Source organism: Melopsittacus undulatus, chromosome 5 (genome assembly GCF_012275295.1).
Source record: "Melopsittacus undulatus isolate bMelUnd1 chromosome 5, bMelUnd1.mat.Z, whole genome shotgun sequence".
Lineage (NCBI taxonomy): Eukaryota > Metazoa > Chordata > Aves > Psittaciformes > Psittaculidae > Melopsittacus > Melopsittacus undulatus.
In genome coordinates, this window is record NC_047531.1 from 30,717,768 (window position 1) to 30,742,648 (window position 24,881).

At 39.3% G+C, this 24,881-nt stretch overlaps 1 protein-coding gene across 2 annotated transcripts in view; it reads right to left on the bottom strand.

Annotated features, from left to right (window-relative positions):
• Positions 1–24,881, bottom strand: part of MAGI2 (membrane associated guanylate kinase, WW and PDZ domain containing 2) — a 724,927-nt gene that overhangs the window by 378,485 nt on the left and 321,561 nt on the right. The gene's annotated exons all lie outside the window — the stretch shown is intronic.

Sequence of the window (24,881 nt, forward strand, 5' to 3'; positions counted from 1 at the left end):
TTTTTGGATCGAGACTTGTTTCAGTTGACACAGTCCTGTAGTTGAGCAACCCAATATAGTGCCCCATTAAGGCCTCAGCAGCTACGCAAAGTTAGCACAGTGTAAAGCACCAGTCACTGCCTCCCTCCCTTGCAATTTTTAAATTACTGAGTTAATCTGTAGGGATTTTTGTGATTTTGGCTTGTTTGAAAATGCCTGTCAGCAGCAGGAGCAGTTTATACTCGTTCCTCCAGTTGCTTATTGACCTTTACAGATTTGGTTTTTATAATAACATTTTCTTTTCAGATTTGGTTGCTGTACTAACACCATCATCAGGTTAATGGGAGGAAATAATAATATCCTCCTTTAGCAATTACACAGCTTCCTACTATGTCAATCCTTTTGTTATTTTCTAAACAAATGCACAACATTTTTCTTCATTATTTCTCCATTTACCACAAGCTGTGTCACAGGTCCTAACACTTTTCTTGGAGTGATTTGTTGCCTTTTTAATTTCTGCTAATTTTGAATCAGCACTCATATAAGTGTAGGTGTACAATCTTTGGATAGTTATCTTTTGTTTTTTTTGTCACTTCATTGCATGTCTGTACTGTGACTTGCTCTCAACTGAAGTTACTAAGTAATTCATTCCTGGTACATCAATATTGTGAACATTGGCACATAAAGAGCCTCCTTAACACCCATCTTTGTCAGTATAAAATGGTTCAGCTGAACTTGAGGGGTGCAACGTGCCACTGGGAAAACAACTCTTGTGGACTGTGCACAACATGTTTTATATGATTGAGGGAGAGGCGTAAGCCTCTTCTGGATGTCAAAATGCAAAGAATGGTACACACCCCTCCTATTTCATGTTACATGTGTGAAGAGTATCTAAACTTCTTTCTATACTTACATTTCTAATGTCAGATATAGAAATCTCCCAGTAATTTTTTGTGGGTGGTTACCCAAATGGCAGCTTTTGCAGAGCTTATCAAGATACATTCTGTTTTGAAATTCTTATGTGAAAGTGTATTTCTCATTAAGAATTCACTGGTCACTGTGGTACTTCTCACATCCCTCAGGCATCTCTTCATTGCTCTTACAATATTTCTCGGTGGTAAAAAAAAAAAAGAGTGTTTCAGGAAGCAAAAATACCTTCTCCAACCAAATGTGGAATAAATGGATTTTCACTTTGATTGTCTTCAGTGCTGTGGCCGTAAAAGCTTGGCAGCAGCTTTTATATATAAATTCTAAATCACTCACCCCTTTCATCAAAGGCTAGAACAACCAGTTGTTCATATGTGGCATTTCTTGCTTCTTTTGTACATGATTTTAGCCCGCTCTCTCTTTTGTCACTCTCCCCTTGCCACTTCAAAAGCAGCATCTCAAAGCGTTTGGGAATGTGGCTTTTTCTCAAGTGACATCTCAAGAGTTGAGAGACACTTGTGAATACAGCTAAAAGTTACCACTTCACTATGGAGTTCAGTCTCTAATTTCTCTGCAGGCGATGCTGCCTGTAAACCGACAAGTGGTTTAAATGCTCCTTGACAGAAGGGTCTAGAGATGTAACAGCCCAGAGTAACAGTAGCTCTCAATGCCAAAGTAACACTGCTTTAAAGGACCAGATAAAACAAATATCCCAGAACCAAGAACTACCTCACCCACATGACATAGCTTGTTTATGTTATACAGTAACACATATGACACAAAGTGCAATTTTAGCAACAAGAAATATGTTTTGCCATAGGATTGTGTTAACACAGTACCTAAACCGCTGTTAGAAATCCATCCGTTGTTTTCTGCCTGCCTGGATCCTTAACCGGGCAAGTCCCACACTGATGTAAAACATGCTTTTGCAATTATGTCTTCTTCTTATTTTTTTTTAATAAGAAAAAAACCCTGAAAATTACCAATTTGCTTCCTCTCTTGTCAGCTCCAGGAGAAGATCAAAGGATGATGAGTAACATGAAGAGCTGGGTACTTTATAAACAAAAAAATCTTTCTTCATTACTGTTTTCGAACTCTGAAGCTACTATTCTAGTGGTCTCATGGAACATTTATTTTTGTTGTCTTATTTTTCTTGTCTATGAACTTTTTTGAGATCCCTATAATGAAATAGTGTAGGAATGGCCTGTATTAATTTTATAAGAAAAACCTTTAATGAAATCTGAATCAACCAAAATCACACAAAGATTAATTTCAGATAATGCTAAAATGTAGAAGCACAAAAATGAAAACCAGTAATGTGAACAAAGGGTTGTGACATAAACTCCTTTTAGGTTAAAATCATGTGAGACTTAATGAAGAACACAGCAAACATCACAGTTAAAGGGGCTACACCTAATGAAATGTCACACATCCAGAACTTGGAGCGCACTAAATACAATAATCATGTTTATACATGAGGGCTGTTTGAGTGATCCATCAGCTACAACAAAAAGTTCAGATGAGCATTTGGCATAATGGCAGTCTCACCATCAAATATTTTTAACAGCTTAATAATCTCCTCTTTTCTGTGGTACATGTCAAGTGCCAAGGGCAATGCTTATTTGCATTACCAAATTAGATTTGTTTGATGCAAATGGGTGTGCACATGGGCTAAGTTAAACCACCTCTATTGTTAAATTGCTAAATCAAATTTACTTCGTAAAAATAAATTAGAAATGCTTCTCCCCTGTACTGACTGACCCACCTAAAAATTACCCATTACTTACTATATTACGACTATGACTTTAAAACAACAAATAAAAAGGACAAAAAATCAGTAGAGAGAAAATATGATCACGATGTAGCTAGACAGGTGGAAGAGTATACAGCAGCAAATCTGGCTGCTGGATGAGAGATTATTCTATGAAGTGTCAGTATTCAGGTCAGTGAAGGTGATACGCCCAGTTAATTGCTGAATAGAGCACAGCACTGAAATCAATGGAAAACATTGATAACAGATGAGAACATGGCGCTCCACGCATTTAGTGTAGCAAGTCTGATATGCTTATGCAAGAGATTATATGATATAGTTGCCCATGATTGCAGCGGGATGGAATTCAATGGCCCAGAGTCCTCTTCCAGTTCTACACTTCTGAAATATGATATACATATTTTAATTTAAAAGAAGAGATGTAATCCCTGATACAGTGTTAGGACTCTGGTCATTTCGATGGGTGGTCACTATTTTGCTTCTCATGAACAGGAGATTGTCAAATAATTTCATTATTTGTTTCTAATATGCAACAATTCTTCAGGTTTGGACCTTGCTATGCAAAAAAAGAGCAGAAAAATATAATCTTGTATATGAACGTCTTAGTATCTCTTTTTCCATTATGGATGGATATGTTCTTTGAAATGCTTTAATACTGCATGGTTTATACTTCTAAAAAATAACCCGTGAACAATCTGATCTTATGTTAAAGACCCTGAATTCCTCGAACAGTAGAACAGCTACAGAACACGTTCAATGTAGAACTGAATCTTCACAACCCCTTTAAGTGGAAACTGAATTTCCCTTTACAAATGATACTGATCAAGATCTGTAGGATCTATTGCATTACAGATAACAAATAATAAGATAATAGTCAACTTAATGAGGGGAAAAAAGAATCACCTGGAAATAGCTAGGAAAAAAGGGAACAACTTCCATTATTAATACCACATATTACTGTAAAAAAAAACAAGGATGATGAGAGGATTAGGACTAACACCACCACCTGGAATGCAGGATAGTGTCTAAGCAAATAAAATTATTCACTGCTCTTGGTATATTCACATTTGCCTCTTACAAGACAGTCTGCATCTGTGAGACGTGGTCAGGTTGGCACCTCTGCAGTGTGCTGGCTGAAGCAGTTTGTGAGAGCTGAACAACCAGCCTTCTGACACACAGTCTCATTCTCATCCTTCTTGCCTTAAATTTTTACCTATTGCTACCCTAATCAGTCACTTTAATGTAACTGCTAACACTGACTCCTCATTAGCCACCATCTACACTTCTTTTCTGATAAACGAAGCTATTTAATCATTATTCCCAACTGACAAAAAGCCCTTGCACCATCCTGAAAGTTATTATATGCTCTAACTGTGAAAACAGAAAAACTGGAAGCAACACTACAGAAACAACTAGCTCTACATGCTTTTAATATGCATTTCCATGTTTGGGAGACACCCCTGAGCAGATGATTTTAAGGTAAAATACAAGGGTGAGTTTTATCTGAAGTAAGTTTTCTACAGTGTAACAGAAGGTTGAAAACATAATAATTTAACTTAATTTAGCATAATTGCAAAAGGAAGGCGATGCTTAATTCTAATCATCTGGATGAAAGTAAATGCCAGCACAATGTCAGTACAAGTTTACATTGACAACTAAGAATGAATTCATCCTTCTGCTTTGGAGAAAGGGGTGAACCTGCTCTCTTCCACCACTAGGATAATACCACTGATATTGAGTGAGTAATAGCAGTTTCACACAGTTGTGCCTGAGATCAGAATACGGCTTGTAATAAAGCTTCAATGCATTTCAGGAGTGAAGGCACTTCTTCTTCAGGGACTTTAAGATAAAGCACACATTTTAGTCTTATTCAAGCAGGTTTCATTCAGGCTGAGTTTCAAAGAGCCTGAATGACAAAGTGCTAGAAGGTGACTTTCTATCAAAAAGCACACTGTTATCTCTCACTCTCATATAATAATATGCCAGGAAGCAGCAGGGATTATGGACCATTTTTCTCACACTGTTTTCTCTCTGCCTTTTCGCATGCGTAGGGATGTTGGGTAGAGGCCACAAAGACTGGGGCTCTCCATCTTCACCCTCTCACCTCTCCTCCCTTGACAGCCCACGGTTCACCACAATACTGAAAACCTTCAGAAGACCTTTTGCCACAGCACATGTCCCTGGAATCAACCCTTACAAGAACAACCTTCATGGAGAGGAGACCAGTACAACACGCCAGTCCTTGGGTCTTTTCTGAAGAGGGGAAATCATAGAATAGTTAGGATTGGAAAGGACCTCAAGATCATCTAGTTCCAACCCCCCTACCATGGGCAGGGACACCTCACACTAAACCATATCACTCAAGGCTTCATCCAACCTGGCCTTGAACACTGCCAGGAATGGAACATTCACTACCTCCCTGGGCAACCCATTCCAGTACCTCACCTCCCTAACAGTAAAGAATTTCTTCCTTATATCCAGTCTAAACCCCTGCTGTTTAAGTTTCAACCCATTACCCCTTGTCCTATCACTACAGTCCCTAATGAATAGTCCCTCCCCAGCATCCCTGTAGGCCCCCTTCAGATACTGGAAGGCTGCTATGAGGTCTCCAAGCAGCCTTCTCTTCTCCAGGCTGAACAGCTCCAACTTTCTCAGCCTGTCTTCGTATGGGAGGTGCTCCAGTCCCCTGATCATCCTCGTGGCCCTCCTCTGGACTTGTTCCAACAGTTCCATGTCCTTTTTATGTTGAGGACACCAGAACTGCACACAATACTCCAAGTGAGGTCTCACGAGAGCAGAGTAGAGGGGCAGGATCACCACCTTCAACCTGCTGGTCTTGATGCAGCCCAGGATATGGTTGGCTTTCTGGGCTGTGAGTGCACACTGAAGCTGGCTCATGTTCATTTTCTCATTGACCAACACCCCCAAGTCCTTCTCCGCAGGACTACCATGAATTTCCTTTTTGCCCAACCTGTAGCTGTGCCTGGGATTGCTCCCACCCAGGTGCAGGACCTTGCACTTGGCATGGTTAAACTTCATAAGGTTGGCATCAGCCCACCTCACAAACGTGTCAAGGTCCCTCTGAATGGCATTCCTTCCCTCCAGCGTATCAACAGAACCACACAGCTTGGTGTCATCGGCAAACTTGCTGAGGGCACACTCAATTCCATTGTCCATGTCAGTGACAAAGATATTAAACAAGACCGGTCCCAACACCAATCCCTGAGGGACACCACTCGTTACTGGTCTCCAGCCAGACATTGAACCGTTGACCACAACTCTTTGAGTGCGACCATCCAGACAGTTCTTTATCCACCAAGTGGTCCACCTATCAAATTGATGACACTCCAATTTAGAGACAAGGATGTCCTGTGGAACAGTGTCGAACGCTTTGCACAAGTTCAGGTAGATGACGTCAACTGCTCCACCCCTGTCCATCACTTTTGTAGCCCCATCATAGAAGGCCACCAAATTGGTCAGGCAGGATTTTCCCCTAGTAAAGCCATGCTGGCTGTCACCAAGCACCTTGTTGTTTTTCATGTGCCCTAGCATGCCTTCCAGGAGAATCTGCTCCCAGATTTTGCCAGGCACAGAGGTGAGACTGACTGGTCTGTAATTCCCTGGGTCATCCATTTTCCCCTTCTTGAAAATGGGGGTTATATTTCCCTTTTTCCAGTCATCAGGATCTTCACCTGACTGCCATGATTTTTCAAATATGATGGCCAGTGTCTTTGCAACTTCATTCGCCGGCTCCTTCAGGACCCACGGCTGGATTTCATCAGGTCCCATGGACTTGTGTACATTCAGGTTCTTAAGATGGTCTCGAACCAGATCCTCTCCTACAGTGGGCCCATCATGGCTGCAGGACGTGGAAATTTGACAGTGAGAGGGGAATGGCAGGAGCACCATGAGCAAGGGGTGATGCCTGGGATGGAAGGACCCCACTGCCCTGGAGATTTCTCCTACATGGGGAAGGAGACTTTAACACTGGTTTCACGCTTCTTGTGAAAACAAAGGACACAATATAGCTCACAGTTATTTTCCTTTTAAAGACATTTTTTTCCCCTACCCCTCAGCTTCCATAAGGCAAACCCACCCATATCTGTTAAGGTAGCATGCTGGCATCTGGGTGTCAGCTTTCTGGCATTTGAGTTAAACAGTAACCATAAAGAAGCGCTTGTGAGAGACATTAACTGTTCTTGATGTCAAGACTTCCCACAATGGGAAACTGCTTTTAAATCATTTCTCTGAAGAATAAAATAGAATAGTTTCCTGATAATTGTTTTATTTCCATGGAGAAGTGAAGGAAACGCTGTAGGGCTTGTATTCTTTACCGTGACAGCTTGAGGCTGAGCATGAGGATTCCTGCTTCTGCTTTCACGAATATTAATTTTTCATTCTCACTTCTCTTAATTTTGTTTTTTGTTGCCTTCCCTGTTTTTCCATAAATTCTTGGTTTTCTTTTCCTTTTTGGAGCTTTATTGCAAGCTTTCTCCTGTCAGCAACCCCCGTGATCTGTACTGCTCTGTGCTGTTCACCCACAGCTTGCTAATGTGCTCTCTCCCATTGACCTCTCTGGTGCAGCGAATGCTGGTCAGAACCCTTTGTAGACAGCAGCCAATTCTCTCTTTCAGTGTGAAGAGCTCAAGCCAAGACTTGAGGATAGTCATTCTCAGAGAAGGTCAGTAATTCTAAGGAAAAACAGAAGCTGTCGCTTAGAGACAACCATACTGCACTTAAAGACAAAGGAAGCATTTGTTCATCAACTTCTGCCTATTTCGATCCAATCAGCACTCATACCTTTGGAGAAGGGTGGGAGAACCTTGAGAAGAATAAGCAAATAGACAAACCAAAATCATATGCACACTGATAAGTTGAACTGGCATTTGATAGCAGTGCCTGCAAAAATGAGGGATAAATGTTCCTATAGCAAAGAAAAGGGGATTTGCAGGAGCACTATCATGATCCCAGCAGAGGAGGCACATTCTGTGTCCAACACTTCAACAGACTTTTTTTTTGATAATAACTTCCCCCCATAAGGATTTCTTCTGATTACTACTTCTTTTCTTCTTTTTTCTGGATTACAGTACTTTGCCAGGCATGACTCATATGCATGAAAATGTGGTTATCACAAATGAAACACATTTTCAGATTTATATGCTGAGGTAGCCAAAACACAAAGTTTTCAACTTTTAACGTTTTAAAACATTTCTAATGACAGGAAGGTGTGATGTGCTTGAAGATATGAGGATCTTCACCAAGGCAGCAGTAAGCTCAGGTGAAGGCATGATAAACTTCCATGATTGGGTCACCTTCTAATGAGGTGCAGAGGTTTGGTTACATACACACCAGTGAGCATGATTCCATAGGACCAACGCTGGAAATTACATTTCTTCTGCTTTCTGTGGCCACACAGACATCAATTCATGCTTTAAAAGAAGAATGCCGTATCACTTGGATAACATCATGGTATCTTGGCAACTTACATCAGAAACTGGGATGTATAAAAAACAGTATTACCCTATACTACCCTGATGCTTCTACTTTTCCCAGGGTGCCAACTACTTGCCAGCATGAAAAGCAGGATACAGGGCCAAACACACTGCTGTTATTCCAGGAGGGTTAACAAATTTCATATCAAACGTTTAAGATATTTTGGCAATAATTCTGTATTTGCTGCTCAGGTGGAGTCTGGGCTGTCTGATAGCTTATTGCAGTGATAACTCAAATACACTAAGCTTTATACACAGAAATGATTATCAAACACAGTGTGGTAGGAGGGTAAGAATGTGTCCTCCACCTTCAAGAGCTACCACACCTGAGCTGGTCGATCTGATGCACCAACATTCTTAGCAATAATTACTCACAGCCTCATTCGATGTGAGCAAAGACAAACTGAGAACCTTGGTACTTCTTAAAAGCCACAGTTAGTCCCATGACAGAGCATGGGGGCATGCGTGACTTTCCTATACAAATGAAAGTGGGAAGAAGAAATGAACAGGACTGCCAAGGCCAGTCTGTGCATTATCTCCTGAAGGTATATAATCAACAAAAGCTTTCTTTTTGTTTTTAGGGCAGCTACAGGCAACACAGCAGCTTATCCTGTGGGCTGCTGTGGCTGTCACCAAGAATCTTGGCAATGGAAGCACACTAGAATCAACTACTGCAGTGCTGAACTAGCAGATTACACCAAAGTACTTAAATTTTCTTGTGCTGTCTCTCCTTTTATTTATTTCCTGCTTGTTATCACAACTATGTCATAGAGAGTTTTCTTTGGAACGCTATTCTAAACACAATAGTCAGCATACATTCTTTATCCTAATGGAACAGTGCACAAGGTACCCACCATATCTCAGCTCCTCTGAATAACTTCAGGAAAGAACAGAGCGAGATAAACAAAAGGCTACATATTTTTTAGTCAGAAAGTGGTGAAATCTCATAGAAGGCAATGCTCATGTGGATGAGGCTGCAAAAGTAGAGCCTGCAGGAGCTAGAAAACACAAGTTTTCTCCTGTGCTACTGAGTCATTGTGGGAACAAGGACCAGGTACTTAAAGACTACAAATTCAAGTGCAATGAGTGATTAAGGAAACTTGTTAGGAAGGTCTGTGAGATCCTGACTCTATACACAGCGATGCCTCTGCATAGGAATGGAGGTGTACTTTCTATGCCTCAGCCTCACAGACTTATAAAGGAGTGAGCCTCTACAACTTTTAATGAAAGGAGCTACATAAATGTAAAGTATTATTTGTGGAAGTAAACTATCAGCACTGGGAATTTGGCTTTTTTCTGCATCAGCAACATATAAGATCCACCATGTAAAGGGCAGAGAGCATTTATTACTGTAAATTAACAACCATTATTTTATTGGTATGAAAGCAGCAGCAAACATGCTTCCTCAGTTTAGTTCTGAATCCTGAGCAGAGCTCATATTTCACACAGTAATATGCAGTAACTTCCACAGACAGCGAACATAATTACAGTGTCCTAGCTCCCAATGGCTGAAGGTTGTAAAGGATAATATATAGCACCTGCTGAATCTGCAGAAGGAAAAAAACGAACAACAGAATACAGCTCCGTATCAGCACAATCCTTTTCCAGAAGGATTTTCTAATAACTGTATAGGCAGGTGTTCTAGGATGGTTACATCACTGAAACTGGTTTGAAAACAGTATTTGATGGCTGCAGCAACAGAATGGGAGGTGATGGGGACAGACCATCCCCTCAGATATTCCAGGTTTTAAAATCCAGCAAAGCAAAAGCTAGGAAAGTTTTGAGTTATTGCTTCCCTTTGTGCAGCACAATCCTCTTACTGCTGTCTAAGAGATGGCTACCACCCGTCCCATACAGATTTTTGGATTTCTGGGATGCAAGACTATAAAAGCAAATAATGCAAAGATACCAACTCTTCCACTATCTCCCCACCTCTGTTTCCCCAAACCTCTTTCTATGGCACCATCTGAACAAGAAACATCAAGAGAAGAGTGTTGTCTTCTGTCATTTAGGAGCTGCAGAGCTCTGAAGACGGAGGCACATGTGCTTCCCATTGCCCATGTCAGTGAACAATTATGAACTGAACAAACTCTTTTATTCAGCCTTCTGCAAACCTCCTCAGATGCTCTAGATTTGCAGAGTACTCCAGGAAGCTCGTGTCCTTTTTAAACTTTGTTTTTAGATCAACTTAATCCCAACCATTTGATAGGGAACCTTAATTAGCAAGAAAAGCACTGTTCCTCAGTCCTCTTTGGTTAGATTATAGCACTGTTAAAGTACAAATTGCTGGATTCTGACTGCACAGAATTACAGGGTGATGCCAAGTTACCTTCTGTAATTTCTGTTCCCTCCAAAGGTGAAAATTCCTTGGACAAAAGGGAACTCTGCCCTGAAGGTCCTGTCCCCTCAGAGGCTTTGCTCACCAACGTTTCACTAGGATCACTGTCACTGTATGGACTCATCATGGCTTCTGCTGTCACAGTTCACAGAGATAGGTACAATTACTCAAACAACTTTGGCCAACCTCATGAGCATTCCTGAAGATTTAAGCCAGGTCCTTTGGAGCAGTCAGATGGAGAGCATTTTCATCAGAGGAGTGTCATGGCTCTGTGCTCCCATCAGTGCAGGTTTCTCAGTGGATGACCAAATCAGGAGTGAAGCAATTCATACCCAATTAGTATGCTTGAATCAATGCAGACCCCAAGAGTTCCTAAAACCTTATTAACTTTCAGCAACTTCTACTTTCTATTGTCTAGAACAGGCCTTTACAACTTACATCATCTCTGTCATCAGAATAGCACTTTAGCTGCAGTAATTTTTCACACTGTACATCATTGTAATTTATTTATTTGACTGGATGGAAAAGATAACTGAGAAAGAGAGCTTTTATTGTGATGTGCTCTCTATTGCAATGCTTCCCACACCCATGCCCATTTGTATTCCAACACCTCTGGATTGTGAGCATTTCTGTCAATGGAGATTGTAATGGCTGTGAAGACTTAACTCCTAATACCTTCAGATTAAAGAATTTTTCCCAGGCATGTTTTTTTTTTTGTTCACATCTTCATACTGCACAACAGTTAGGGGCTTTAGAGGTTCAGTGATCACCCACTGTCAATCCTATTTGCTTGTTTTCTTTGCCAGGAAAGTGCTAAAATGTATTTAACCTGAGCCCCTCTGAAAGATCAGCTTTTTTCTTTTTTCTGCTAAATGTTCTCTTGTCTTATCTAAGAGTGAAACTTGGCACCAATTTCAAGAGAGCTGAGCCCTAAACCTCACTCTCCTTTAGGACCATTCATATGATGATATAGGTATTCAGGATACAGATTCAGATGATCAAAGTGTCCTGAGAAAGCCACTGCTTCAGCAGTTTTAACCATGAGTGTATTGCTTAAGTAGTCATGACTAATGTTGAGATGAAAAATAATTTCCTTTTTGTACTAGAGAGACTGATGAGATCAAGAGTATCTTGTTCTGTAGGCATCTGGATATGCACATCTGTACAACCTAATCCTGCAGCATCAAATTCTGACTTTCCCCAGACCAAAGAAAGGCCAGATGGCAGGAAGTATTTCTCACTGTCCCAGAACATGAAGCTGGGGCAGGAGGGGAAAGTCACAGGTGGTTGGCAAGGTCAATTCTAAGATTTACATAAATAAAGAAATATGTGGATGGTTACAGAAAAAAAAAGTATGAGAGGAGAAAACCAAATAGATTAGAAGAGAGACAGGAGAAAAGATGGTAAGGTCAGGTCAGAAATATCTTGCATTTTTCCAGATGAGACTAGTTTTTTTCCTTCAACTGAAAATCTCAACCTAGCCATCCATGCTCAGAGAAAGAACAAATCCAGCCAGTAGAGTTTTCAGCTAACCCTACTGTCTATGTTTAATTTTCTCCAAAACAATGGACAGTCACTAATACATGGGTATGCTCTGTACATAAACACCAAGGGTCACAATAAGAATCAGTTTCCTCTTTATCCTAAAGCACAATGTAAGTTAGAAATCTGTTGTAACAGTGACAAGAGATAGATGTGTCTCTGTAATATTTATCTGGTGTTAGAAATGAAGATGCATGGGTCTGGAATGCGCTATATACATGTGGGATAGCTGGGACAGAAGGATAGCTGGGATGTTTGTATTTTAAAATAGGAAGTAAATTCTGCTGACCATACTCTTTTCTTGACACTATGGGCTCCAATCAGCTCTGTTATAGTAATATCATTGACAACAAACTTGATTTAAACTGGAATATTGGATGGCCTTTAATATTCTTAAGCTTACTTTGCAGTGAGAACATGATGGTTTCTGTACAGGCATTTGCTGCTGAAATGGGAAATAGGTGGGCTGCCTGCTGAGTCTGTCAGCTGGAACACTGACAATCGCTACTTGGACTGCTTCAATGTAAATATAATTTTCTCAGACTTCAATATTTTGTGTCTCAGTCTTTCTAAACATTATATATTAATCTATTTAATTCTTATTATGTTATTTACATCACAACAAGAAGATGATCCTGACCTTTATGTTTAACCATAGGATGTATTTACACAGCTTGTAGAAAGTGATGGTGAGAAATTTTCAGAGCACCACCATTTTATTCCAATCTTTGTTTCCCCTCCCCCTTTACAGAGGTCCAGTGTGTCAGTGCTGTGCCCTAAGAAAATCTGTATTGGCAGTCCCTGGGCAGTTTTAATTTTGAAATGCAAATAAATGTCAAAAGTTTATTTCTTAAATCAGATTTTCACTATTAAAGCCCACTTTAAACGATGTTGTACTTAATAATCACACCATTGATAGATAGTGCTGCTAACTGGATGTGTGTGCTTCATTTGGGTTAAGTTTGCTCATTTCATTGCTTCTATAAACTTTTCTGCCTGTGGTGAATCTCCAATCTAGTTTATCTGAATGTGTCCAGTTAAGTTCTGAGATCTAATTTGTTCCTGTTCAGTATTAGACTTCCATTCTTTCTGATTATGTACATGCACATCTGGAAAACAGCCCAATGTGGTTTAGCTTCTAAAACTGCAGTTGCATTCCCTTGTTTTATGACTATGATCAATGTGAATCAGACATCTGGAATCTTTCTGTCACTCAAAGCATTTTAACTCTATTTTGAGTACCACTCGTTGACATTTCTACTTGTCTGATGGTTTGTAAAATGTTTGGTTTGCTTTTCACATTCCCACAGTGCAATTGTGTCACTTTCCATGAAACAAACTGTTTACTATAGTCAAATTATCTACCTGTACAAAAGCAGTAATGGGATCTGCATGCGGTGTTAAAGTTCCATTTTCACTTCTCTCCAGCAGTAACGGAATTTCATACCATAACTCCAAGCATTTAGGTCTATGAAAATTAATCTAAAAAGACTGTAACAAGTATGGAAAGTAACATTCGGGGCTATACAACATGCTTTCTAAACACTGAACAAGATGTAATGCCTCTTGCAATGGGTAAATGGCATATTTATAGTGCTTGTTTTCTATGAGGGAAGCTTTTAAAGTTATTCCTTTTCTGTGGGAAATCATATTTGTAATACAGAGAAACTATTACTTTAAATTGGAGTGAAAGTACAGGAGTCCAGTAAACACAATGATTTTTCAAAACCCTCCATAAGTACTATTAAGCAGTCACAAAAATATCACTGGCCACACTTGATGTGGAGGATCCATACTACTCACAACTTCACGCAGCCATCCTCCTGCCTCCCACTTGCCCTACTTTTGTGCTATGGAGCCACCTTATCTCAGGGAACATGTAAAGAAGTGTTTTCCTCCAGAGCAAACTTCCCTGCTGTCCCACGAATCCCTGGGCACAGGTCACTATGGGGACACATAAGTCCCTTCCTCACTCCCCTCTGCCCACCCCACACATGCACAGATGGAGGCTGCTCGCACCCCTGAGCTGCACCTTGGGCTGAGGAATGTTAAGGTAGCGCTGCGTTGTGAGGCTGAATGCTCACTGCATATGAAGCTCTTGCCAACAATAGTTGTAGTACAATTAAAGGAGCGTCTTCCTCCCTCCCCCTCCCCTACTTGAGGGAGTACCTGAGTGTGAACTTCTCCCTTGGATAAACACTTGTACCGACAGCGATGCTTCTGGCCTTTGAGGAATTTATTCTTGTGCCTTTTATTTAGGATTTCCAGTTTCACCTATCAGCTGCACTCACTACTGGCTGGCATTTCTTTTTCACCTGTTTTGTGGGTGGCACATTATCCAAGACACATGTTTTTCAACCCACTTTCCTAATTCCAGCAGTACGGGAGAAGCTGCTTTATTAGCAGCATTTATACAACTCACTTGCAACAAATACTTCTTTTCATCATTTCTTTTTTTTTTTTTTTAGTGAGCGGTAGTAGTGGTGCGAGGTTCTGATTTCAGGTATAGCAACCACTGCCCACTACAGCTAGTCAAACACTCAAAAGCAAAGCAAAACAAGCCAGTCAGTTATTATCAGAGCAAATGGTGATTAGAACAAACAACAGCACAGGAGGAAAATGCATGGCTACTCAGAAACAGCCTTTGGGGGGCTGAAGAAGAGATATGGAGCCATTTTTCACTAGGTCCATGAGAAAATGTCAGCACACAGATGCTACTGTACTGTCAGATTGCATCTTAATTTGGCCAAAGGGGACCCAGGCAGTCACCCCTCACAGACAAATTTTAAAGGCCCATTACAAATCTGATTTATTGGTTACTAAGAGTCTCCCTGCCATGGTCTGCAGATTTTGCATGACATGGAGCTGAAATCCAGCTACAGATAAATGTGTGATTCCCTATGTGATTTAAATCCATCTGAATACAACATTTCTTGGACATCGGTCAAGCTTCCCCCCTGTTTGCTTCCCCCCTCTCCTCCTAATACCTTGAGGCAGTTTACTTCAGAATGAAGCAGAGCATTAACCTGTGCAAAATCGCTAATTTGTACATAACTCTCTTGCTGCTTTTGAAAAAAAAAAAAAAAAAAAGAAAAAGAAAAAGCAAATGCCTTTTGTTCTGAAAAGGCCGAGAAAAATCTTCAGGAACAAAAGAAATGCATCTGCACAGGAAGAGAAATGAGGAATTGCTGGGATTTGTTTTAGATGTTTAGGCATGTTGGTGTTAACAACCACCGTTCAAATAAAAGCACTGATCTGCTTCTGTATTTCAATCCTTTTTTTAAAATCCTGTTGGCTTCTTCCTAAGAAAACCCCCCAAAATAAAAAATCCCATTCCTTGCCTTCAGCGAAAAGCCAAAGATCATAAGAGGGACATGCCTTTGGAATTGCTGAAGAAACACCATTCAAACTTGCTCTACTCGAACTGCCCATTGTTACCATTCAGACAATGTATAACAACAGTCACAGCTCAACTTCTAACCATGCCTGCATCACAAGAAATTCAAAGTCAACAGCTCTTTTTATTTCCGTAAACACCATAACCAAAGCCTTCTTTTGCAGTTTCCCTGGCAAAACCCTACCAGCACCAGAGCAGTAATCTGACAATTTGTGAAAGAAGCATGCAGCTCATCTTAAAGGCATGGTGTTTCCTACAGGAACTATTATAAACAAAGACAACATCAAAAGCAACACCAGAATCGCGCAAAGCCAAGTCTGCCTCAGCCCAAGTTTGGATTCAACATCTGGCTGAACACAGTAGTGCCTCCAATACTGATTTTGTTTTGTGGGATTAAAACCCATCTAATCTCTTCAACTGACCCCATCCCAGGTCCCAGCTTTGCAAATCAACAGAGAGAGGGGGGAGAAAGAAGGAAAAAATAAAAAGGCAAGAAAGAGAGGCAGAGTCTTATCCCACCTTTCCATGGCTCTCAGCCCGTCTGTCTTCGCATGATCTGCAAACCACCTGTACGGATCCAGCCCATTCTGGGGGCAGAAAATCCCCTCCCGGCAGACGTAGGCTCAGCCGTGCTTTGGTTTTTCGGCACGGCTGTCTGGAACCTTCCGCTTGAGCCTGACACCGCAACACAAAACTGCAGCCGAGCTCTTTTGTTTTCCCTCCTCGGCGGGGCTGGAGCCGCGGCTCCGCCAGCGCTCCCGCTCCCCGGCGCTGCCTCCGCCGCCGCCCAGCCCTGCCCAGCGCCCTCCCGGCGAGAGGGGCAGCTTCGGAGGCGGTCAGGTGATCTTCCTGGGAAAGCAGGAGCGATGCTCGGGGATGGAGCGCACGAATCCGCCGTGGCTCTCAAACTCGCCGTTTACGTTACAAGGCAGGGAGGAAAACAGAGCTCTGAGGAGAGTATCAGGCGTTCTGCTGCTCCCCGGTTCTCCCCTAGCAATCCACAAAGGCAGGCAGAGTGCAAAGATACGTAATTAAACTTTCCAGTGGTAATAACCACACACAGTGTGTGCACCATGCCACCCTTAAATATTTAGAAGTAGGGGCTTATTCCTGAGGAAACGTCATTATTTTTCATATTATCATAGAAGCTCTGCTGGTTCTGTAGGTCCCTTTACAGCTTCCTCCCAACTGTATTTTTTTTAACAATGTGATCTTTAAATATTTATGCTGAAGCCATATTTAATATCTCAACAGCAAATGGACCAATACCCAACTGGAATCAGTTACTAGTTCTTTATTCACATTATTACACTGTCATACAAAACATTGTTGACATAGGGGCCATTACATGTACACTTCACTTTCTCAACTGTGGCTTATCCAATGGCCCCATTCCCTGGGATTACTCTGATGAAAGCTATCACACTGTGCAGGGCTTTAGAGCTTACACTCTAAAAGACTGAAAGAATGAAATGGTAACCTGAGGTTCTGTGAGAGTCCTAGTTATTGCCAAGTTTCCAGAAATACACAAATATTGTTCCAAAAATAATAAAGTATAAGAAGCAAAGACTGTAAGTTCTGATAAAACACTGAATTTTTAACCCCAGTTGTCTGTTCTATTAGGTTTAATGAGTCCAAAATTTCACCCAGTGCATTGCCTTTGCATTCATTTTGAAATGTTAACTAGGCATGAAAGGTAGACAAGGTATCCACATTTAATCAATCTTTTCTGAGAAACTTTAGATGTGTAGATGTAATATATCACTTATTCCAGGAAAAATCTAAGCCTCCTATAGACCATATGCTTAATGACTTAAGTTAAAGCCAGAAACCCCATTCATCCAGCACAGGTGCTTCTAAATGCTTCCCAGTGTTTCCAACAATATTCTAAATAGCCACTTTCCCATCTCGCATGAATTACAGGTCTTCCCATAGATCTGTAGTCCCTCTGGCACTGCACACACAACACAAATTTCCATGTTTTGGAAGCAAAGCACACAAAGGAGCTACCTGAATTTGTTTTAGGATGCTGAGGAAAAGAGGTTTACAAGCTATCAGTGATCATCTGCACTGTATTACTAGGCAATCCCTATGAGATTCATATGACCAACTCTCTCTTGCACTGACTTTCAGAAACTTAAGTTTTTAACTCTGACGCATGCTTTGTAGCGATGCTGTAGTAGCAGTCTTTCACATCATTCCTATCATACTCAAAGTTTCTGCCATAGTCCTTGAGCTTTCAGCAGAAGCCAGTACTGATTCCAAGGAAATGGTGAAACTCTCATGACTATAATGTATGACATTCTTTCAAACCAGTCTTCCTAGGGGAAAAAAAAGGGTAAAAAAGCCACCCCAAATCAGCCCAAAACCAACCAACCACAACAAAAAAACCCACTGAAAATTTGCTTGTGCTAGATTTCCTTTAATTATATGCTAAAAAAAATTCAGGAGTGGAACTCTTGTCATGCCAAGGTAAGCATATCCTTGTAGAAAAAATATTTAAGGCCTTGCACACTTAACACTGGAACACCTTTTTGATATTCCCAACAATGGCCATAGGAACCAAGATAGGCAAAAAGGATGAGACAATTCCACCGTGTTCATCTAAGTTTCTGGATGTAAGTGGAAATGTGCAGTTTTTTGAGACTGTTAATCCATGGGTAATTACCCTACTAATAGGTTTTCTCCTTCACCCTACTGAAGCAGCAATAGTGAAAGAAGGGTGATGACATATATTGGCTATAATGGGTCAAACTGAAGAGACTTAGCTGAGAAAATCATCTGAAGAGAATAGGAGGAAGAGCTAAATAATATTTCTTACTCTAATTTCTTCAGAACTCAACACAGAATTGCATACATATTGGTGTTTTCTAACTTGAATATCAGCATCAGTCTTTTATTATTATAAAGTCAACATAAACCTTGTTTTTAGAGTAAGGAAACAGGCCTAAATTATAACTGCTGAAAAGGTAAATAGACATCATTATCCTGTCAGCCACTTATAGTAGTTACAAGACTCTGTAAATCATGGGGCTGCTCCAAAATTTCCAAGTCAACTACTAGCATGCAGTTGTGTTACTCTGTGCACAGGACTCCCATGAAAAGTGATGAATTTCTCGATTAGCAAGAGTATTCCATCTTATACATACTAATTACAGACACCAAAAATCTTCAGTTTAGCAAAGCAGAGCAACTACAGATATTAAATAATGAAATGCTGTGGTCACCCATCTAGTGCTAAATATGGTTTATGACTCTCAGAGGACAGTCATTTAATTTCTAAGAAATAAAGCAAAGATTTTAGACTTCCCAAAAAGCCTTTTATAGTCTTCGGGCTGCCATACAAATTGACAGGAACAAGACATTCTGAATGTCCATGTTGATGCAGTAATAAGTATAGGCCTAATCCACTGGAAGAAAATGGAGGATTACCTTCCATCTAAAGGCTGTGTGTATAAATACACATTGATATGTATAGATATATATACAGAAATATCTACATAATCAACCAAATGCATATAATAAATACGGATGAAAACCTGTCTCAACCATGCAAATAACAATTATGTTTTGGAAACTGTTCAGTAAGTCTAAAATCTGCACAAATTGATACTTTACTCAAGAAATAAATACCATATTTTTAAATCATTATCACCTGCAATCCTTTGAGAGGAATTTGAAAGTTTCCTGAGAGAATCACTGTTTTTAAATTATATTCTTTTAAAAATTAGAGCTTTAGTTTGAATGACAACACATACATAATCAAATCATTGAGGCATGACAAAAATAAATTAATGGTCTACTTTGTTGTAAAAATAGTCCCAATATTTGCAATGTTAATTTCAAACCAGTAAAAACATGAATATATCAACATAAAATAACAATACGCTTCTCTTTTTTTATTTATAATACATAAGCAGCCTTAAGGCTGCATTTATTCCTAAAAGAAGCCATAGAACTCGATTGTTGGGTTTTTTGGTTTTTGTTTTGTTTTTTTTTACAGTTCATTTATATGCAGGTCAAAAAGGTGTATACATAACAATGAAACTAAGTCTAATCAGTAGGAAAATGGGTATGTCATGTAAGAGTATTTATGAAGTCTTTTTGAATTTGTGTGGCAAAGGGCCATGAATGTTTTCCTTTTTCATTACTCTTCAGATACAGAATTTGCAAGTCTGTTTCAAAAGAAGACAGAACATTGTTAACTTCAGATCCTTTGCGGTAATATTACTGATGAAAGAAAATGTGCAAGTGCATACAAGTTACACAATTTATACAATGGAGAAGACCAATACAAAATTAGCACTGATAGCATTTTAAGTACCTTGCACCTTCAGAAATGCCATAAGCTATAATTGCTAAGGTTAATTTAAGATGGATTTGGTTTGAGTTTCGGAGGTACCTACAGTCCTTTGTGCTCATAGGACAAAGACTGCCAAGAGGAAGGAGAAAGGAGGCAGGTAGAGATGGGGTCCTACTCCAGTGACATTACAGATAAGCCATTTGACATGTGTAGGCTGTGACCCGTGCTAGAGAAAGCATTTAAGGCAGGCCTCTCTGTGGAATGTATTAGTCATTATCTTTGACTTTAAAACAGACATAAAGAACGGAGAGATGATGGGCAAGGTTAATACAAATACCCTTTGGAGCTCCTGGCATTTTCTTGTCAAATTATGGGAAGCCACAGGAAGATACTGTGGAAACTTTCCCTGCTTCAAAAACCAGATGAAATATGAGAACAGAAGAAACAAAATTCCTGTGTGGGTGAGGAATAAATTCACCATCCAGCCTTCTAGAATGTCCATGCTGTTTTTCCTTAAGGGAGTGATACAGGAGTGATATCAGCTCTTCGACACTACTGAAAGAAACTGAGCAAAATAGAAACTGAATGGATAGATACCATTCAACACTGATGTCAGCAGCAGACTCTTATTTGCTCCTTCAGAAGACTGTGCTACAGGAAACCTCTTAACAATACAAAAATGAAGGTTTGGACTGCGTGTAGCCATTGAAACATCTCATAGTTTTTGTGAAGCCAGAATTCAATACCAATATCCTGGCTAGAATCAAGAGCCAGGAAAAAAGTTTTGCTAACCTGGATAGATGAGAGAAAGATTTTATTCTTTACTTTGCTATCTATACACATGTATACATGTGTATATGCATGTGCATGATCTGCTCTGGGTAATTCCTATCAGTCTCAAGAAAGGGAAATATTATGTATCCCTCAGAGGAATACAATACAGTTACAATGCAAATAACTGACTTTCGTATCTAAGCTGACTTCAGTGCTGTAGTTAATCTCTACATATTCGTCCCATTACATCTACAAAATGGCAAAATCTTTGCCTTGCACAAAATTTGTGGAAGGCTCTGTTCAATACAATTCAATTTGTAGAGGGTTTGGGGGATGGAATGTGTAACTTTCAGCCAGTCTTTTACAAAACTTCCTGCCAGCTCATTTGCCAGCCAATTCTGTGGTGTGTGGCTCAGACAAGACTGAATGTCTTTACGTAACTGCTAAGTGCAGTAGTCTTTATAATAACTTTTGAAGGAACAGGTGGATAGTGATGGGAAAAAAAAACCCCCATGAAAGTATCTGGCTATGTTTTGGAGGATATTAGCTTAACTTTCTTGGGATAGTTCAACTGTTTCTCCCTGAGATTGTACTAATGCCTGTACAAGTCCATGATGAGAAGAAGATAATTACAGTCCTCACCAAACAATGTGTTCATTAAGTGTGCTATTTTGGATTAGTAAGTTTTTAATTAGTTTCCAGTGTCTGTAAGTAGGATGGTCTATGGTAGAATGACAGGGAGGTTCCGCGCCCCTACTGCTTTCCCCTGTTGGAATTCAGTGTAATTTAACTGGATTACAATGGGGGTAGCCACAAGATGTCAGTTACTGGTTTATTCACAGTGTGGACATCTTCTTCCAATGGCACTTGATTGACTCACTCCGCACACTTCTCTTATTACAAGACCTCTTCCCCTTCTTCCCAGAGAATAAGTATTGCGCAAAGATGCCATATTCTTTATTAAACATCAGCATAATCACATAGCTCTTGTGGCACTGCCTGCAAAAATGAAAGCTCTACCTGGTCTAAGTGTAAAGCATGTGACCTACTTTATTTTCAGCTACTTCTGGAATGTCCTTCTACATCTGTGACTTTGCCCATGTGCCCATTCTCCCTACCTAGAACTGGAAAAAGGCACCATTTTAGGAATTAAAATTATCCTTCATCCAAGAGGGTGAGGGGGAAATTCATTTGTTCATATGAGAAAATAGAACATTTTTGAAAGAATCTCCCTAAAATTTAAACTGTTTAAGGTATGTGAAAATAAATAAATAAAAAGAAACCCTAAACCTATCTTCCTGACTGCTTCCTAGCCCTCTTTTATCTGATTTAAGATATGAAACTCTAAAGGCAACAAATGCTTCTCTTAAAAGCAGAACTCCATATTTTGCAAAACAAATGAACTACATCAGTTAAAACTGGCCAAAGAATTTGCAAATTCTGCTTTTACATAAATTATTTTTAATGAAATAGAATTGAAAATAAAATCTAATATTTTTACATAACAAGTTTTGATTAGTGATTTTTTTTCATGGAGAAAAGTAATTTCCTGACCTGTAAGGACAGCTAAGGTGTAAATTTGAAAAACCACTGTGGTTTCATCAACATTAATAAGGATATGACTGTGGTTTTACTCTAGTATTATTTAAGCCTGCTTTACAAAAAGCTAAATTACATGTTAGCAAACATTCCTTAATCCTGTGTGCAATACTGATCTTACCACTAGCAGAAATAAAAAAGGAAGAATAATAAAATTTAAATTTGCAGAAGGGATAGATATAATATTATTAAATAACAAGGCTCAAGACTGAGCCTTCTCACACTAAGAATACTGCACCGTGCTTCTAAGTTACTACAGCTTTGCTCATCTCTGTTTGCTGAGCTCTCATTAACCCACTTGAAACCTCCCAATGTGGAGAACTAATTGGGACCCCTACAGGCTACGAGTTTAAACTGAAATGCTAGACTTTTTGTTTGTTTGACTCAGTAGTTTCTACTAACAAAAAGCCGTAATGAAATTACTCAAAATATGTATTAAAATATTGTGTCTAAGTAGGGGGTATGATAGAAACTTGATGGATTAGATACTATTTTAATTATTTTAGTTCCTTTTTTTTCTGTTGTTCTATTTTTTTTTCAGCATTTCAGCATTTTCCAGTTAATGAAAATGTGCTAGTGTTATTATTAATAGTATCCATTTTTGTATTTATATGCTGTTTTAAAAGGCATCTCTTTGCATATTATGCGTATTTTAAAACAGTCTGAAGAATTAGATAAATTATTTCGTATGTGCATACATAAAACTGGCAATTTTAATTTCATATTTAAATCAGTTATTAGATAGTTGTGTACAAGACTGACAAACTTTTCTGGTACCAGTTTGATTTTCTTCTTCTTAGAAGAGTCTGCCTAAAACCCAAGCTTCATATTCATAGCGTACATAGTAATATTCCATCAGTAGTCAAACACACACACAATGGCACATCTGACATAGGCAGCTGAGTTGGGAATTGAAACCATAATAATTAACAATAGGCTTCCTAATCTTGCCATGACAAGTAAATGAAAAACTGCAGTATTCTTGCCCACTGGAAGAAGGAATTAACTCAGTATAAAAAGCAGAATGGAAGCATATCACTGATTAGATCTAATGCACAAGGAATGCAACAACGGGAAGCTTGTGTCAGCAGAACACGTCAAACTCTTTTCTAAATTTTCTGCACAAGCATGCAAAAACACACACATGCACATTCCATATAAGTACAGCAGTGAAAAAGCCCAAGATGTACAGAACACAATCCCAACTCCAATAAACAAGTGAATCAATAAATAATTAAATAAAATTATTGGATGTTCTTACTTCCTATAAATAATTTTAAGTAATATTTAGAGGTCTTCAACAATTTAGGTCCCATTCATTCCAGGTTACCTATGCAAGAAGCCTCTGTCCTCTGGTGCCTGTTCCGCCCTCCAGCTCCCTGCCCTATTCAGGACCCTGGAGAGCAGCCACCGCATTTGTCTGAAACAAAATATTCTCTCTTCTTCAAACTCACTGCATTTTTATTTTCTCAAGGCTGCCTCACATTCAACACTGAAAATATCATCATGGGACATGCAATAGGAGTATTGGATCAAGCATTATATTTTTATTAGTTTAATACCTATCTGGTCAGTTATGCTGCATTCTTTTACACTGTGTACTCTTACAAAACTTACTTTATAATAACCCTGAATCAGAAATTACTGTGATTGTAGTCATTTAAATTAACTCACTAGAGTCATAAAAATGCAATTGTAGTTTCTAATATTCTGCAATGTATTAAACACATTTGAATGATTCAGATTCTCTTCAAAGCTTGAAAGACCAAGTAAAGTTTGAAATTGTAACTAAAATCCTGACTGCGCAAAAACTGATGAGGGTCAATAATCCTAGTCAGTTCATTGGAACTGCTCATCTGTACAAAGCCACATGATATGTCCTTGCAGGGTATGTACCTAAATGATCTCATTGAAACTCAGAGTTTAATTAACTCTCAGACAGATATAAATCAAGAATGATTCCCAGAAGCCAGTATAGATTCATTGTTGTAACTCAGTGAAATTTTTCATGTTGGTTTCTTAAGGAAAATTAAGTTTCTATGATAGCATAATGAAAGAGAAGCAAGAAGGGAGTAGAGGTGAATGTGTGCTTGATATACACACATACATGCATTTCTCTGTGTGTCCTTCAGGCTGGCCTACTAAGCTTGACCAGAACAGCCAATTCCAAACTATTTTTATAGTGCAATTGACATCTTCAGGCTATCAAGCTTTTACAAGTTTTCTGAAGATACAACAGGGTAGGGGAAATAAGGAAAGGCTGAATAAACAGGTCATTCTGGAGCTCAACCACAAGATTTGTAAGTGACCAGTTTTGGGCATTTGGCAGCATGGAAGCATTCTTTCTAAAAGCTAGACATCTTCTGAAAATGTATTTTACATCTATCTTTTATTACTGTGGCTTTTGTAGGTTTACTCTGCTACATGGAATTTAGAATGCATCCTCAGCAATGGCCTTCCATCAGAATAAGGATCAGAAGCAGCCTCTCTTTCCTCACAACCACCAAAACACCCATGCAGGGTGCTTTAGAAAATTCTCACATGAAAACAGTCAAACTGTTGAAACGTTAAGAAAAACTGTTTATACTGGCTTCATGGCGTCTTCTACCAGAAATCTAGTTTCAGAAACAGTACTTCTCAATGCAGAGTGGAAAAATCAGGCATTGTAAAGTGTGAGGTCTGAAGGGTGAAACCCATATTTTTAAATAATAAATAAATTTTAAAAAAGTAATTTAAAAAAGCAGAAAAAAGAGGGAAAA